Below are 15,643 nucleotides of genomic sequence, written 5' to 3'. Positions count from 1 at the left end.
CGCATAAATAGTTAATACATAAGCAATGCAGTACAAAAGAAATCCGATAGGTTGCACAATTATAGAGATATTTAAAAAAAAAAATGCATACCAAAATGGAAATATTTAGATCCGAGTTTAAATACGCCTTCCAACTTAAAATTTTGAACGCTGTTCAGAGGCTTATGTCAATACATTATACAGGGCAATAAGTTCCGCTAGATGGCGTATACATAGAGATACTTGGAAAAACCATAATGAGATATTTTTTATCTCTCCTTCACATTTTGTCTGAAAGTAAAGTTTCCTTACTAACAGAAACCGAAAAGTAAGTTCATAAATGGTAATTTGGTTATTCGCTGGCTAAAATGTATCTGTCCTTGAATAACGGTAAAAGTGAGACATTTATACATAATTAGTTGACAGACGTCCGCGTTCCGTAGTAAAATCTAAAAATATTGATATAGCTTCGAGTTTATCGCTGTTCATATTTTCACATATCTCCACTAAGAGCTTTCTCCGAGATTTAGCACAGAAACGCAAAAAATTTAAATTAAATCTTCATTCGATCTTCAATCATTTGTCCAATCATTACAAATATTTCAGGTATGGCAACCTTCAATTCATATGTCATGTAGTTTTTTGATAGGAAAATATTTTAAGGTAGCAGTTTTTTAAATTCATGGATGACATATGTTTTTTGAAGATTTTCAAGTTTAGATTTTTATTGCCAAACGTTCGTAAAATAAAAAATGTAACAAAATAGAATACTCAAACGTGTTTTTGTTTTGTGAAAATGTATGTGTTTAATTCGAGAATGTACACTTTTTGTGCCTGAAAAACTTCACACAAGGTGAAACTGTGCACGTGGCCTCACTTTATAATTTTTCAATAAGGGAAAATAAAACGTCAAATAAAACTGCAGTGTAGTGTAGTGGAGACAGTGCAGGTAAATATATAAGATTTATTTAATATTGGCAGTTAAAGCTTAGAGCTTTACTTAGCTTCACTTAGAGCTTTATTCGAGATTTAGGCATCTGAGAGGATTTAACGTTAAATCTTACAAGTTTTATCATACAAAATTAAATCTCGAAGCGCAGAAAGATGTTTTGTGCAAAAAAACTGTGGATCGGGCCTCATATTTCGGACCCTATCTGGGCCATTTTGTGGGTTTTTGTAAATATTTTTCGACAGAAATAAAATTTTTAATTTCCGCTTTCCTAAAACGGAGATCGACACGCGTCTTTTGATACCATCTTTGATAAAAGTTAGATGGTGCACGGCCTCATAAAACTTTACCAAATATAAAACAAAAAAATTTAAAGCCGGTAATTAAACCTTTTTTAATCAAACAATAATCAATAATTTTGTACACATTTATAGAAAAAACAACGTTTAAACGAAGGATTACATTGAATAACTTTTTGACTTTATGGAGCGACATTCCGAAGTTGGACGCAGCTCGGATGCAGCCAAAATAGCTGAAATTATACGAACGTGAGTCCCATTGATACTAATCACTACTTGTGGGAATCCTGTTTTAGAGTAAAATACAATTTTTGCTGTTTGGTTTTTAATCCAATTCGCGCAAATTTGCTCCTCAATAATATCTAAAACCAGCCCAACACCAAAATCATTTCCACAGCATTTTTGATAGTGCCAGTGATAGTGGCGCATAATTTTAAAATAGGGGTAAAGTCTTCCCTCGAACGCGTTTGCGGAAATGGTCCTTAATTGTGTGTAGTAATGAGCAAAATGCTTCCTTTCAAATCTGCAAAAAAGCTTTTCATTTGAAGCTCATCTTTTGTCACTTGGAACATTATCTTACTTGGTGCTTTGTAGTTCCGAGGGATTGGAATGATCACGCGAATGTTTTTCGTAGTCGCGACATAGCAATCACCAACATTTTTGCCATTGTACAATAGATTTCATATAATATCCGTTTTACTTTTAATAACAAAATCACTTTTGCAAATGCTTAAATTTCCGCAACAAATTGATTTTCATTTATCTGTTAAATCATGACTTTCTTAGGTTGGAAACTCAATTCAACTTCAACTGAAATAAGTTGTAATTTGTAATACCAAACATGAGTTGAGTTGTCTGAAAGTTGAGTTGTTTTAATTACAACCCAACTAAGTTGAGTTGTATACCGTAATAGGGGCATATCACTTGGATTTGAGTCGCTGACAATATGCTTAATTGTCAGTTCACGACCTGTTAATGAAAATTATTTATTTGTCTATTTCAAACAAAAAAATTATCAATACCGAAATGGCATCAAAGCGCGACGAAAAGAGACAAGGCGGTCCGGTACGTCAAAGGTCCGGAATCAAAATTATTCTGAGGATGAAGAGAATCTTTTAAGCGACCTTGTAGTGAAGCACGGAAAGCTGCTTTTGGACAAGCGCACCAATAGGCAAAATAACTAAATGAAAATGAAGCATGGCTGAAAGTTGAAAACGAGTTCAATTCGTCATCAATTTCGAAGGTAATTTGTTTTCCTATTATATTGTCCCTCCTTTTTCTGATGAGGTCCTACAATGGATATTCCGATCAGCCAAGAATCTAGCAAGCAAATTTATAAATATCAAAGCTGCTCTTCGGAAGGACTATGCTGCCAACAAGCTTGCCCATCACCTCACCGGTGGCGGCGAACCTCCAGAAAATATTGACAAGGTTTTAAGCTGCTTGAAGCAGGAATTACACGCTGCGATTGCTTTAACAATCGAAGGTCTCGATCCAAATGCCGACAATAGCGACGAAGACTTGTTCGCAAACCAAGGCTGGGTGTTCACTTCTGTCGCGAAACTCAACAACATCAATGACGGCAACGGCACAGAAGAGCCCATTTTCGCCATAAGCGAAGAATTAGAAATGTTGTACGATAACGTTGAGCAAAGTGGAAACCATACCGAGACGCGAAACGAAGACTATGCAAATTTATGTGAAATTCAAAATATAATCATTGTGAATCTGCCAGATGTGGAGAGTGGTATGTAATTCCAATGGGAAAGATGTTGAACAAAATGAGCGTGAAGTCTCAGCAAATCCATGCATGCACGCTCCAAAAAGAAAGCGTAAGGTAGGGGAAGGTCACTTCACCACTGGTGTCTATGATGCCAAGCATCGCATCATTGCAAAAGCGATTTTTTACCAAAATAAGGAAATTCGAGCTGCAGAACGCCATGTGCTACAAATGCAGTTGTGGCACGCAGAACGCGAGGTGAAGTGTGTAGTGCATGTAAAATGTTTAAAAGAGCACCGCTTACGCATTGAATTACTTATTCACAAATTGAGAGCGAAAAACGCAACCATACAAATTCCCCGGGCATCAAAATTTAAAAAATAACTTCACGAATACATAATTATGATTATAATTTTAATATGTAAATTCTTTTGATAAATCAGCTTTTGTGTATTTGTCGGTTTCGCTCCAAGATCCCTATCAAAACACAGGTCCGGGACCAAGTAGTCTTTTCGCCCAATGTTGCCATTTCGTTGCTGGTTCGATCGACTTCGTCGTCAGGTAGGTTCTCACATGCGTCGGTTTCAATGTTGTGTAAAATGGCACAATCGACGATAATAGATTGTACCGTACGTACACGAACTCGCATTCCCATTGACGTCGTTAAAAATACCATATGATCGCTCAACAACATTACGCGTACTAATGTGGCTGGAGTTATACAATTGCTCCTCAGCAGTTTGTGGATTCAAATGAGGCGTCAGCATATATTCTGTATTTCGATAGCCACCATCGGCAACAAGCAAATAGTTATTGAATTCCCCAGACTCTAATCGGCGGTACAATCGCAAGTTGTTGAATACCGTTGAATCATGTGTAGAACTTGGCCATCGTGCAACAATATTCGTAATTCTGGCTTTCGCATCTACTACTGTTTGCACGTTAATAGAAAATCACCCTTATGAAGAATGAAAAAAAAAATGTTGAAAAATCATAGAAAAAAATGCAAACTTCTTTCTCTACCTTCGCGATTACGATAGTTCTCGGCTTGATCAGTACCAGGAGACTGAATCCTCACGTGCGTGCAATCGATTGCACCAATGACTCCTGGAAGCCTAGCAATGTTGTAGAATTCCAAAGTTGTCCTCCGCATCTGTAAGCGAGTTATTGCTGTGGATACGCGTTCCAAAATAATGCAGACACTCGCGCGACTGCATCCAATAAAGTCGCCAACGGTGATTTGAAAACTTCCGCTTGCAAAAAATCGTAGCGCGATTAATAACTGGTTCAAAGTTGTTATGCTCCGTGAACTTCATATAAGAATTTTAATATTTAGGGGTTAATCACGAACGTTATTATCTCAAGGGAAAGTATTGTTTGTAAAATTTACCGATTTGCGTTGAACGGCAAACTTGGCTCGATCATTTCAAGGATACGTGCGACTGTTCCTTTCGTCAACCGAAATCGTGCAAAAAATTCATCATCGTTGAGCCAATTCATAACTCAAATTGGCGAAAGAATGTGTAGGATTGGCGTGGTACTATTTCAACGGTACCATCTTCACCATGACTCTCTCTGTCACTATCACGACTGATCCAATTAGAAACTGGCAAATGATACATTCTGGCCACCAAATTTGAAACAAAATTGCTTTTTATATCTCACGTTTATTTTTTTTTTTTTTTACTAAAATATGACATTTGTAGAGTTGGGATTCTACCGGGTATTTAACATTTTTATGGGTAAATACCAGGAAAATACCCAGAATATTCCTTTTTTGTATCTTTTTTTGGGTATTTAAAAATCATTTGAATCGAGGCTGCTTTGAATTACAATTAACCAATTAAATTTATACGTCATTTGAAATTAAAAAAAAATTCGTTTTGATTTTAAACAAACAACCCAGCAACCACGCGGAGTCAACAATTAGTCTGAAAGGAGTCCAAACTTTGGATCGTTTGCATTCGTTATGAGCTCATTTAGGAGCCTGAAGCGAATGCTATGACTTCTAGCACGCTCATATTTTGCCTCTAACATAAGTCTTATACAGGCCTCCTTCCGATATCATATATGAGCCTTATTGGCGTCATATACTGCTAATTTTGAGTTCTTTTAATGACACTAATTCAGGGATTTTAGGAACAATTTTTGACATATATCCGAAGCGTAAAACATAGCGGGGAAAATTGCTGTGATAAAACTTCCACGAGGATAAAATAGAAATGAAATAAGTATTAGTTGAATTAATTATTTATTTAGAATAAATTGTCGCAGAAACATTTCTGAGTTCTTATTCCGGATCTGCTTAGTTTACTGATTTAAATATTTTTCGTTTGTTCATAATTTCATCAAATTGGAGTCATAAAATGCTCTTAGGTGATAGCATTTTTGAGGCTGATATTATTCACGTATTTCGGACCCATATTGAACTCCAGAACTGTAATCGCTTAGGGGAATATTTATAGGGTATACCCCTAAACACGCTCACGACGCTCATAATTTAAGAATCCGAAACGACTCCAAAATAAGGGGGCAATATAGGAATCAGCAAAGCGCCAAAACTCGTAGGGGGGTAAAAGAAAATTTAATGTTTGCCTTTTATTTAACGGCCTAAAGCTCCTAACCTAGCATGCAAAAATCTATGTTCGGGACAAATATTGAAACTTTGTTACGACAATTTTTCATTTTAATACAAAATGAATTACATTTGTACATTATTATTACCCTTGCTATTCTTATTATACTCAGCTGAGCAGAGCTCACAGAGTATATTAATTTTTTTCGCATAACGGTACCCAGTAAAACGAATGAAATCGGACTATAACCACGGCCATTTTTTTCGATATCGAAAACTTCGAAAAACCGAAAAAGTACGATAATTCATTCCCAAAGACGGGTAAAGCGATGAAACTTGGTATGTGGGTTGACCTTATGACGCAGAGTAGAAAATTAGTAAAATTTTGGACAATGGGCGTGGCACCCTTCACTTTTAAAAGAAGGTAATTTGGCACTCGCTGAAGATATCATGATGAAATTTGCTGGAATGTTACTCCTATTACTATATAAAAAAAATAAATAAATGTAAGGCGCGATAACCTCCGAAGAGATCTAAGGCCGAGCTTCTCTTCCAATTTGCGTCGTGCTCCTCTTGATTTTCCCTACAAATTGGCCGGATGGGACCTACATGCTTAATGCCGACTCCGAACGGCATCTGCAAGGCAGATGAGTTTTCACTGAGAGCTTTTCATGGCAGAAATACACCCGGAGCGCTTGCCAAACACTGCCGAGGGGCGACCCCGCTTAGAAAAATTTTCTTGTAATTGAAAAACCTTATTTCTAAAATTTTTGATGTTGCTTTGCCCGGGGTTTGAACCCAGGGCATCCGGTGTGGTAGGCGGAGCACGCTACCATCACACCACGATGGCCGCCTATTACTATATATGTTCTATAAAAATTAGCAAAATCGGATGACGAACATGCCCACTTTAAAAAAAAAAAATGAAAGTCAAATTTTAACAGCTGAGTATGTAATGTTCGGTTACACCCGAACTTAGCCTTCCTTACTTGTTTTGTATAAGCATCGAAGTTTTTCCGCTCATGGACGCTTCTCGATATTTTGAATGTGACCGCAAAGCTGGTACGCTCTGTCCTGGTGCGTCGAACTATATATGACCAGAGCTGTAAAAGTGTGCAATCATTTGAAATTTTTAATCATTGATTTAAGAATGCTGTTTCTTCATTCTTTCATTCCTTGTTAAGGAATGTGGCTTAAAAGTCAACCCATTCTTCATTCAGTAGTGGGAAAAAAGAATGCACTCTTGAACTCATTCGAAGAAATAATGAAGTAATTGAATGAAACACAAACATTTTTCAATACAGAATAAGCATTCAAATTAATGCAGCCTTTGCTGATTGTGCACACACTTTTCTAGTACCAATCAATTATGAAAAATGTCGTACAAGCACAAAACCCGCTCAAATATCACATGGTTGCATTTAATTAAAGCCACTTCAAAATATCAACACAAAAATTTAGTTATTGACAGTGATGACCAGTTTTTTCGTTATTTAAATGGTAATAAAGCACAAAGAAGTTAATTGAAAAAGCATTTTTATTAAAATTGTTCTAAAAATTTAATAATAAAAAAAGCAAATGACAAATATTTCAACATCCCTGTTCCGAAAATTGTCGTCGTTCTAAATAAGTGTTGCCAATGTGCCATATAAAAGACTTGCATGAAAAAGTACTAATCTACATTTGAACGTCCTCAGTTGGTGATTAAACCATTGACGAAAAAGGCAATTCATTATAGAAGCTCTTAATACAAGGTTCTTCATATGTTCTTCTTAGCGGTATATGGTCAAATAATCTATCTATACTGGTTTGTGGGTTTGCAAATTGCAATATACTATTTTTCTATATTTTCAAAGAGAAATATTCTAAACACAATAGTTTGTAATTATAGTCAATTAACGTAGGCTCTGTAGGTAGCTGTAGCTTTTTTGATAGCAAAGAAAATTGACTCTGAATACAAATCTGCTCAAGTCGGATAGAATTCAACCTTCTAAAGCAATTTCAATCTTTTACCAATACCGTGCAAATAGGCAGTTAGACTAATGGTCCTTCTAACACTCGGGTCCTATATTTATATCCCGTCAAACACTATAAAAACATCTGCTGTAAAAAAACTGTAGTCCGATGGAGCCAATCAATCTCTTTGTGGGGAGGGAAATTAATAACGTCTGAAGAGTTTCTCCCAATGAAGCCGGTGTTGCTGCTGGCAATGAAAGTATACCAAAAAATAACCTTGGGAAAAAAGTATTTAGTACTGAATGGAAAAAAAGTGTGCATTCATTTCAAGTTTACATTCATTAAAGATTGGGAATGGTTCCTACATTCCCACTCTATATTGAATTATGTTTTACCATTCAATAACACACACACTTTAGCTTTGAGTTAAAGTATTTTCAGCCTTTCAGGAATGGAGATTTATAATATGCAACCAAAAAATCACAATTTTTTAAAAGAATGCTGAGAGAATGCATACTCAATTGATTCAATCTTTTTACAGCTCTGTATATGACCTCAATAGGAGCTGACGATGCCTAATAATAGGCGATATATGTGTCAGATAGTCAGAGTTTATTAGAGTTAAAAACGATGCCAGAGAGTTCCAGTAGAGTATAATACGAGCTGTTTAAAAGCCTTTTAAGATTTATGTCGGACTCTTATTTATGCTCAAAGGATATACGTCAATAGGCTCATATAGGACGACCATTGCAAGAAGGAAATACATTGGTTTCGGCCTCCCAAATGAGCACATGCCGACTGTAAACGCTCCAATTTAGATATTTTTTTCGACCCTTTTTTTACTTATAATGTTTACTGGGTAAACTTCAATTTTTGCAACGGCATGCATTATTGGTTAAATATTTTTGAAAAACGCTGGATTACAGATTAAAACTAATTCAACCGATAGCGTAATGGATAACTACCTTCCAATATAGGGCAAATTGGGTACATTTTGGATTGAATTTGTTTAGATATTTGTTTCCCATATTTTCCAGAAGATTATTTTTACCCTTCTTTTGGGTAAATATTTGGGTATTTACCCATTTTTACCATATATAACCAATTTACCGGGTATTTACCATTTGGGTATTTACCACTTTCCCATCTCTAGACATTTGGATGTCTATAAAAAAAATCGGATATTGTATAAATCTCTGCGTAAGGTGCTTAAAACACACATTTTTCCGATTTAAAAAATTTGAGGCTTAAACTTGGCGTTGTTATAAACGGTGTCGTAAAACTTTCTAAAAGACCCCAATTTTGGGTAAAATCTAAATTCAGCAGCTTTATATCGCGACGTAAACTTAAAACTTTTTCAAAAAACTTGGCATAAGTGGAGATATGCTATTAATGGTCACAGCTGAATATATGTATTTCAATTTTTTCTGATTTTAGGCAACCTTCCATGTTTGCCACACCCTTTATCTGCACTTAATGCATGATTCCATTTCCATACCACACTTACGACTGCAATTACGTGGTCAAAGTAGTTCCGGAAAAAAATCCCAAAAATGAGACGACAATCAACACTTCCTAAACATTTATCGCACGTGCCATGAAAATAAACATTCCCAAGAAACTCATAACTCAAAGCGGCATTTAATGTGCATTGTTTTTTGTTTCAAAACATATAAACAGAAATAAAAATAAAAAAAAGTGTAAACAAAAACATTTCTAGCGGAACAAACTCGAGCTGAAGCTGCATTGCTCATTTCTTAATTTAGAAAAGTCATTTGCAAGTACTTCACTTTTACCGTTACTGCGCACGGAGAAAAAAAGGAACATTTAAATACCATTTACAGATGTAAACATAAATTTAATTTCATTAATTGCAAATAATTATCATTTTACATTCATCGTGTACGAGTGTTATAAGTTCTTTTTACAGTTTCGTATATTTGTATGAAGATATATTTGGTAAATAATACATACATAAATAAGTGAGTGAATGTTCTGTAAAGAAAAAATTAAAATTGTATGCAATTTATATTTGCAGCATCGAAATAGAAACAACTACTTTTGTCCTAAGCGCGTGTTACTGCAGCCGAAAGCGTGAACCGAAGATCGAGCTCTTAATAGTCATATTGGAAAAGTGTCTTCACTTAGTCACGCTCCCAAAGCGAAAAATACGAATTGTAATCAGCAAGAAAGTGGAAATGGCGAACAATGAACGGATATTTGAAAAATACAACTTTTTGAGGCTGCTGCTGCTTTTACTGCTCTGCTTAGCTAAGGAGATTAGTGCCGATAATAATCTTGCCGTGAACAAATCAGGTATGTATGTACTAGAAAATGTTAGGGTGGAGGTGTGGAGTTCTATAGTTAAAAGCCACAGCTCATTTGCTAATTTTGAATTTTATTTAACATTACATCATTTGGCGCAGTACGATTTTAATCAAGGCGAATTTACTACCAGGTGGTGTTATCCCAACAGCTGATTCCTTCTACTTGATTATTTTCCATACAACGCCTTGATACAACAATATGTCAGTTAATAGCAAGGCGAATCTATAACAGGTGGTGGCAAAGCGAATTCAATCAATTCGCCGTGCAGATGAATGTCAAGTCAAAAGAAAATTTTCATAGATTTCGATTAACTGACATTTTGTTGTACAAGGCTTTGTATGGAAAATTATCAAGAAGAAGCAATCAGCTGATGGGATAACACCACCTGTAATGAATTCGCCTTGGTTAATAGAAATCAATGAACCAAGGCGAATCCATACCAGGTGGTGGCAAAGCGAATTCAACCAATTCGCCGTGCAGAAGAATGTCAAGTCAAAAGAAAATTTTCATTGATTTCGATTAACTGGTATGGATTCGCCTTGCCAGATAGTTAAAAATCCATTTATGCCATTTATTTGTGTAAGATGGACTGCAAAACACGAGCTTAAAACGGGTACTAGGCGTATAAGTAACATTTAATGGGGTGTGTGGTGCAGTGAGCTGCAATTATTCATCTTTTAAGGTTATTAGTGGACTAACCAAAAAATGAGTATTAGTGCGTACACAAACAAAGAATATAAAGCTCTTATATCCACTAAAACACATTTACATAGTCATGCATTCCATACATGCATGCATATAGTAATGGCGATTTTTGCAGGGTTATGGCTGTTGCTCTGACAATTCCCCTCAAATTTTACTTTAAGTTGGAAACTTTTGGCAATTTTGCGTTCCCGTATAAAAATTTCGCCCATAAATTATTTTGTACGATAGCTGCCAGCAAACTCGTATGCTCGTACGCCCCCAAAATTTCAAACAAGAGTGGACAATTAAAGGTTGCATTGCTGTTGTTGGGGGCTTCAAAAATTTTGGCCAACACTTTTTAGGGGTAACTTTAAAACGCCCAAGTATTTAATCCAGAACTAAGGTCTCGGAACATAACTTTTCGTACCCGTCAAAAAATTATGTACAAAAAAGTTCATTTTGTAAGTAAAGCATTAATAAATGAACTGGGGGAAGCTGTCCTTTGCACGAACATGCTTTTGCGGGGGCTTTACTTTTATAATTGTACTCCAGTAAATGACTCATTTTCATAGACTTTGTTAAGCTGTTTACTGAGTACAATACGAGCAAGGATTGAGTACTTTTTCTCGGTTCTTTGTTAAGCTGTTTACTGAGTACAATACGAGCAAGGATTGAGTACTTTTTCTCGGTTCTTTTCGGTATCGATTAATTTTCTCGATTGATAATGAGAAATGTCACTTCATATTGAGAATACATAAATTGTTAATGAGAAATATGAATTGATAATGAGAAAATATAAAGTTCTAAGGATAAAAAGTTGAATATAAACTTGCATTCTCTCATTATAAACTTGAAAAGCTGTAGTGCGATTCGCTGCTGGGTATAAATATTTACTGCCTTGCAAACGATGTTGTTCCCAAATTTTCTTAAAATTTGTCGATTTTTGTTCGCCTTATGAGATTAAAAATATGCACATTTTCTGAACTTCTGTCCCTGTGTATGTATGTCTCCATTTTCATCAAGCTCATTTTCTCGTTGTTTATCCCCACCATCATCTAAATCCCACACTTGTCACTATCCGTCTGCACCTCTGTTTTTACTGCAGGGTTTTCTGCTTTACGTGTTTCTGCTTAGTACTTCTTCATCGTAGTCAACTCCTCATCTTTTCGTCTGCTTCGTCGTAGTCAACTCCTCATCGTTTCGTTTTATCCTAATTTCAGTCGACGTTCCATTTCCGAATACATCTGCAGTCCTATCTCTGTCCGCATCATACTCATTCCATATATCTTTATTCTCATTTCATTCCATTCTTCGTCTCCATCCCCATCGCCATAATAATTCTCCTCTCCATCACCCTCTTCAGAACAACCTTTACCTCTCCATCCAATTGTCCATAACCTCTTTTATCTACTCACCCTTGTAAATCACATCAGTTTTAATAATGAGTTTAACAATGAAGTAGAATCCCTGTACTACTTACATACCTAAATTTTTTTCCTTCCAGTTCCTGCATGTAAAGTTCCACGTATTCCTCTGTTCTGCGATAATAAACTGTTGCGTTATGCATACGATGCAAATACTGGAAATTGTGTGAGTCTCTACACAAACGCCTGTACCCCTCCTGCACTGACAAAGCATTTTCTTACCTTCGAAGAATGTCGGCGAGATCGTATGCAAATATTGCGTTACTAAGAGCCGCATCGGTTTTGGACAAATTTCTAAAACAATCAAATGCCAACCAGTTGAAGGATGGCGTCAGAGTCTCCTCTTTTTTAAATTCACTTACAAAGTATTTATGTATATATTTTTTAAGGTTAATTATATATTCTAAATAAATAAATGCAATGAAAAATGTTTCTAGTTTTTACATAAGTAAGTATATGGATATTTATTATTCAGGTAAGTAAATTAGTGACATGTCTGTGTAAACAATCCAGAGGCGAAAAATTTGGTCCTTAAGAGGGTTTTCGGTCCAACAAATCGGGTCATTCGCTTCTTTGCTACGCCACCTGGTGCCAATTGAAACATCAAGGGGCTCAAATCTCTTTCCTCCTGGTATTTCCGAAGAAATTGAGGCCTTCCTTTGCTTGCCTTTCCCAAGGTCGAGGTTGGTTGTACTTGGGATTATACCGTTGCAACGCTTCTATTGCTTCTCCTAGGGTGGGAAAGCATCGTCCATCATGACACGACCAGAGTGGTAGAACTACTAACATCGGATTTGGAACTTTGAGGCTTTTTGACATATCTTTATGATCTCTATACGGTGCTGAATGTTAAACACTTAGCTTGTGACACTTAAGACCAGTCAACCCAAACCCACTAACCAACCCAAACCCACTAACATGTAACCATCATTTACCAATAGGTAAGTATGCTAACTGGCCAGAAGTCCAAAGTGATCTTCGATGAAATCGAATTTATCTCGATATCAATGGTCTTCTTGTCATTCAAAAGTTCACATGGAAAATACCTCACTAATGGGTCTGCCTGCGAACAAAACGATACATCTGAAAGTAGCTAACAAAAATTCCGCGCTCCTTCACTCAATCGAACGATCTCCGTAATCGATTCACTAATACTACTCAGAAAAGAAAGCTTTTAAACTCATATGATAGCCAATCAGCTCTACGCTTTGTTCGTTGGTGGATAGGTTTTCGTGCTTGCCGGCTTTAATTGAATGTACGATTTTTGCTAGCGAAATTACAGGGCCAACATGATACACAGCGTACTGTACTCAGATTTATAAAATATCTGCTAAATATTTGTTCGTACTGTACTGGTTTCTGTCATAGCTAAATGTGGTGAAGCCCCACAAGGTGATCACATATATTTCGCTGGCTGGCTGGTTGTTTCGGTACTGTGTACATTTGTTATGCGCGCCTGGTAGAAAACGTAGAGTTGCAATACCAAACAACTGCCTGCGATCGTGTGTGATCTGATTAATGATGATGTAGATTGCATGTGTGAAGAAGAAGAAGCGATTTTGTCTTACTTCCAACACACACTAGTGGTGGTTTGAATGTTGAACTTTTTTTAGCAAACACAGCTAACGAAACATGAGTGTGATTTATTGAACAGTCTTTCAATCGTTGAACGATTCCTGGGAATTCCTTAATACTTTTGATAAGTACGGTGTTTTTCAAATTGGAAATAAGTATTCAATCGATGCAACCTTCAAAATCACTAATCATTCTGAACAATTAGTCACCAATTAAAAACAAGTAAGGAAGGTTAAGTTCGGGTGTAACCGAACATTATATACTCAGTTGAGAGCTATGGTGACAACATAAGGGAAAATAACCATGTAGGAAAATGAACCGAGGGAAACCCTGGAATGCGTTTGTATGACATGTGTATCAAATGAAAGGCATTAAAGAGTATTTTATGAGGGAGTGAGCCATAGTTCTATAGGTGGACGCCATTTAGGGATATAGCCATAAAGGTGGATCAGGGTTGACTCTAGAATGCGTTTGTACGATATAGGTATCAAATGAAAGGTGTTAATGAGTATTTTAAAAGGGAGTAATCCTTAGTTCCATAGGTTGACGCCTTTTCGAGATATCGCCATAAACGTGGACCAGGGGTGACTCTAGAATTTGTTTGTACGATATGGGTATCAAATGAATGGTGTTAATGAGTATTTTAAAAGGGAGTGGGCCTTAGTTCTATAGGTGGATGCCGTTTCAAAATATCGCCACAAAGGTCGACCAGGGGTGACTCTAGAATGTGTTTGTACGATATGGGTATCAAATTAAAGGTACTAATGAGGGTTTTAAAATGGAGTGGTAATTGTTGTATAGGTGGTCGCATTTTCGAGATATCGCCATAAAGGTGGAGCAGGGGTGACCCTAGAATTTGTTTGTACAATATGGGTATCAAAAGAAAGGTGTTAATGAGTTTTTTAAAAGTTAGTAATCCTTAGTTCCATAGGTGGACGCCGTTTCGAGATATCGCCATAAAGGTGGGCCAGGGGTGACTCTAGAATTCGTTTGTGCAATATGGGTATCAAACGAAAGGAAAGGTATCAAACGAAAGGAGTTAATGAGTATTTTAAAAGGGAGTGGGCCTTAGTTCTATAGGTGGACGCCTTTTTGAGGTATCGCAATAAAGGTGGACCAGGGGTGACTCTAGACTTTGTTTGTGCGATATGGGTATCAAATGAAAGGTGTTAATGAGTATTTTTAAAAGGGAGTGGGCCTTCGTTCTATAGGTGTTCGCCTTTTCGAGATATCGCCATAAAGGGAGACCAGGGGTGACTTTAGAATATGTTTGTACGATATGGGTATCAAATGAAAGGTGTTAATGATTATTTTAAAAGGGCGTGGGGCTTAGTTCTATAGGTGGACGCCTTTTCGAGATATCGCCATAAAGGTGGACCAGGGGTGACTCTAGAATTTGTTTGTACAATATGGGTATCAAAAGAAAGGTGTTAATGAGTTTTTTAAAAGTTAGTAATCCTTAGTTCCATAGGTGGACGCCGTTTCGAGATATCGCCATAAAGGTGGGCCAGGGGTGACTCTAGAATTCGTTTGTGCAATATGGGTATCAAACGAAAGGAGTTAATGAGTATTTTAAAAGGGAGTGGGCCTTAGTTCTATAGGTGGACGCCTTTTTGAGGTATCGCAATAAAGGTGGACCAGGGGTGACTCTAGACTTTGTTTGTGCGATATGGGTATCAAATGAAAGGTGTTAATGAGTATTTTTAAAAGGGAGTGGGCCTTCGTTCTATAGGTGTTCGCCTTTTCGAGATATCGCCATAAAGGGAGACCAGGGGTGACTTTAGAATATGTTTGTACGATATGGGTATCAAATGAAAGGTGTTAATGATTATTTTAAAAGGGCGTGGGGCTTAGTTCTATAGGTGGACGCCTTTTCGAGATATCGCCATAAAGGTGGACCAGGGGTGACTCTAGAATGAGTTTGTACGATATGGGTATCAAATTAAAGGCATTAATGAGAGTTTTTAAAGGGAGTGGTGGTAGTTGTATATGTGAAGGCGTTTTCCAGATATCGACCAAAATGTGGACCAGGGTGACCCAGAACATTATCTGTTGGATACCGCTAATTTATTTATATATGTAATACCTGCCAAGATTTTAAGGGTTTTTTATTTCGCCCTGCAGAACTTTTTCATTTTCTTCTACATAATATGG

The sequence above is a fragment of the Eurosta solidaginis genome, chromosome 2 (assembly GCF_040869045.1).
Source record: "Eurosta solidaginis isolate ZX-2024a chromosome 2, ASM4086904v1, whole genome shotgun sequence".
In the NCBI taxonomy this organism is placed as follows: Eukaryota; Metazoa; Arthropoda; class Insecta; order Diptera; family Tephritidae; genus Eurosta; species Eurosta solidaginis.
The sequence above is the reverse complement of the archived record's forward strand: the minus strand, read 5'-3'. Positions refer to the sequence as shown.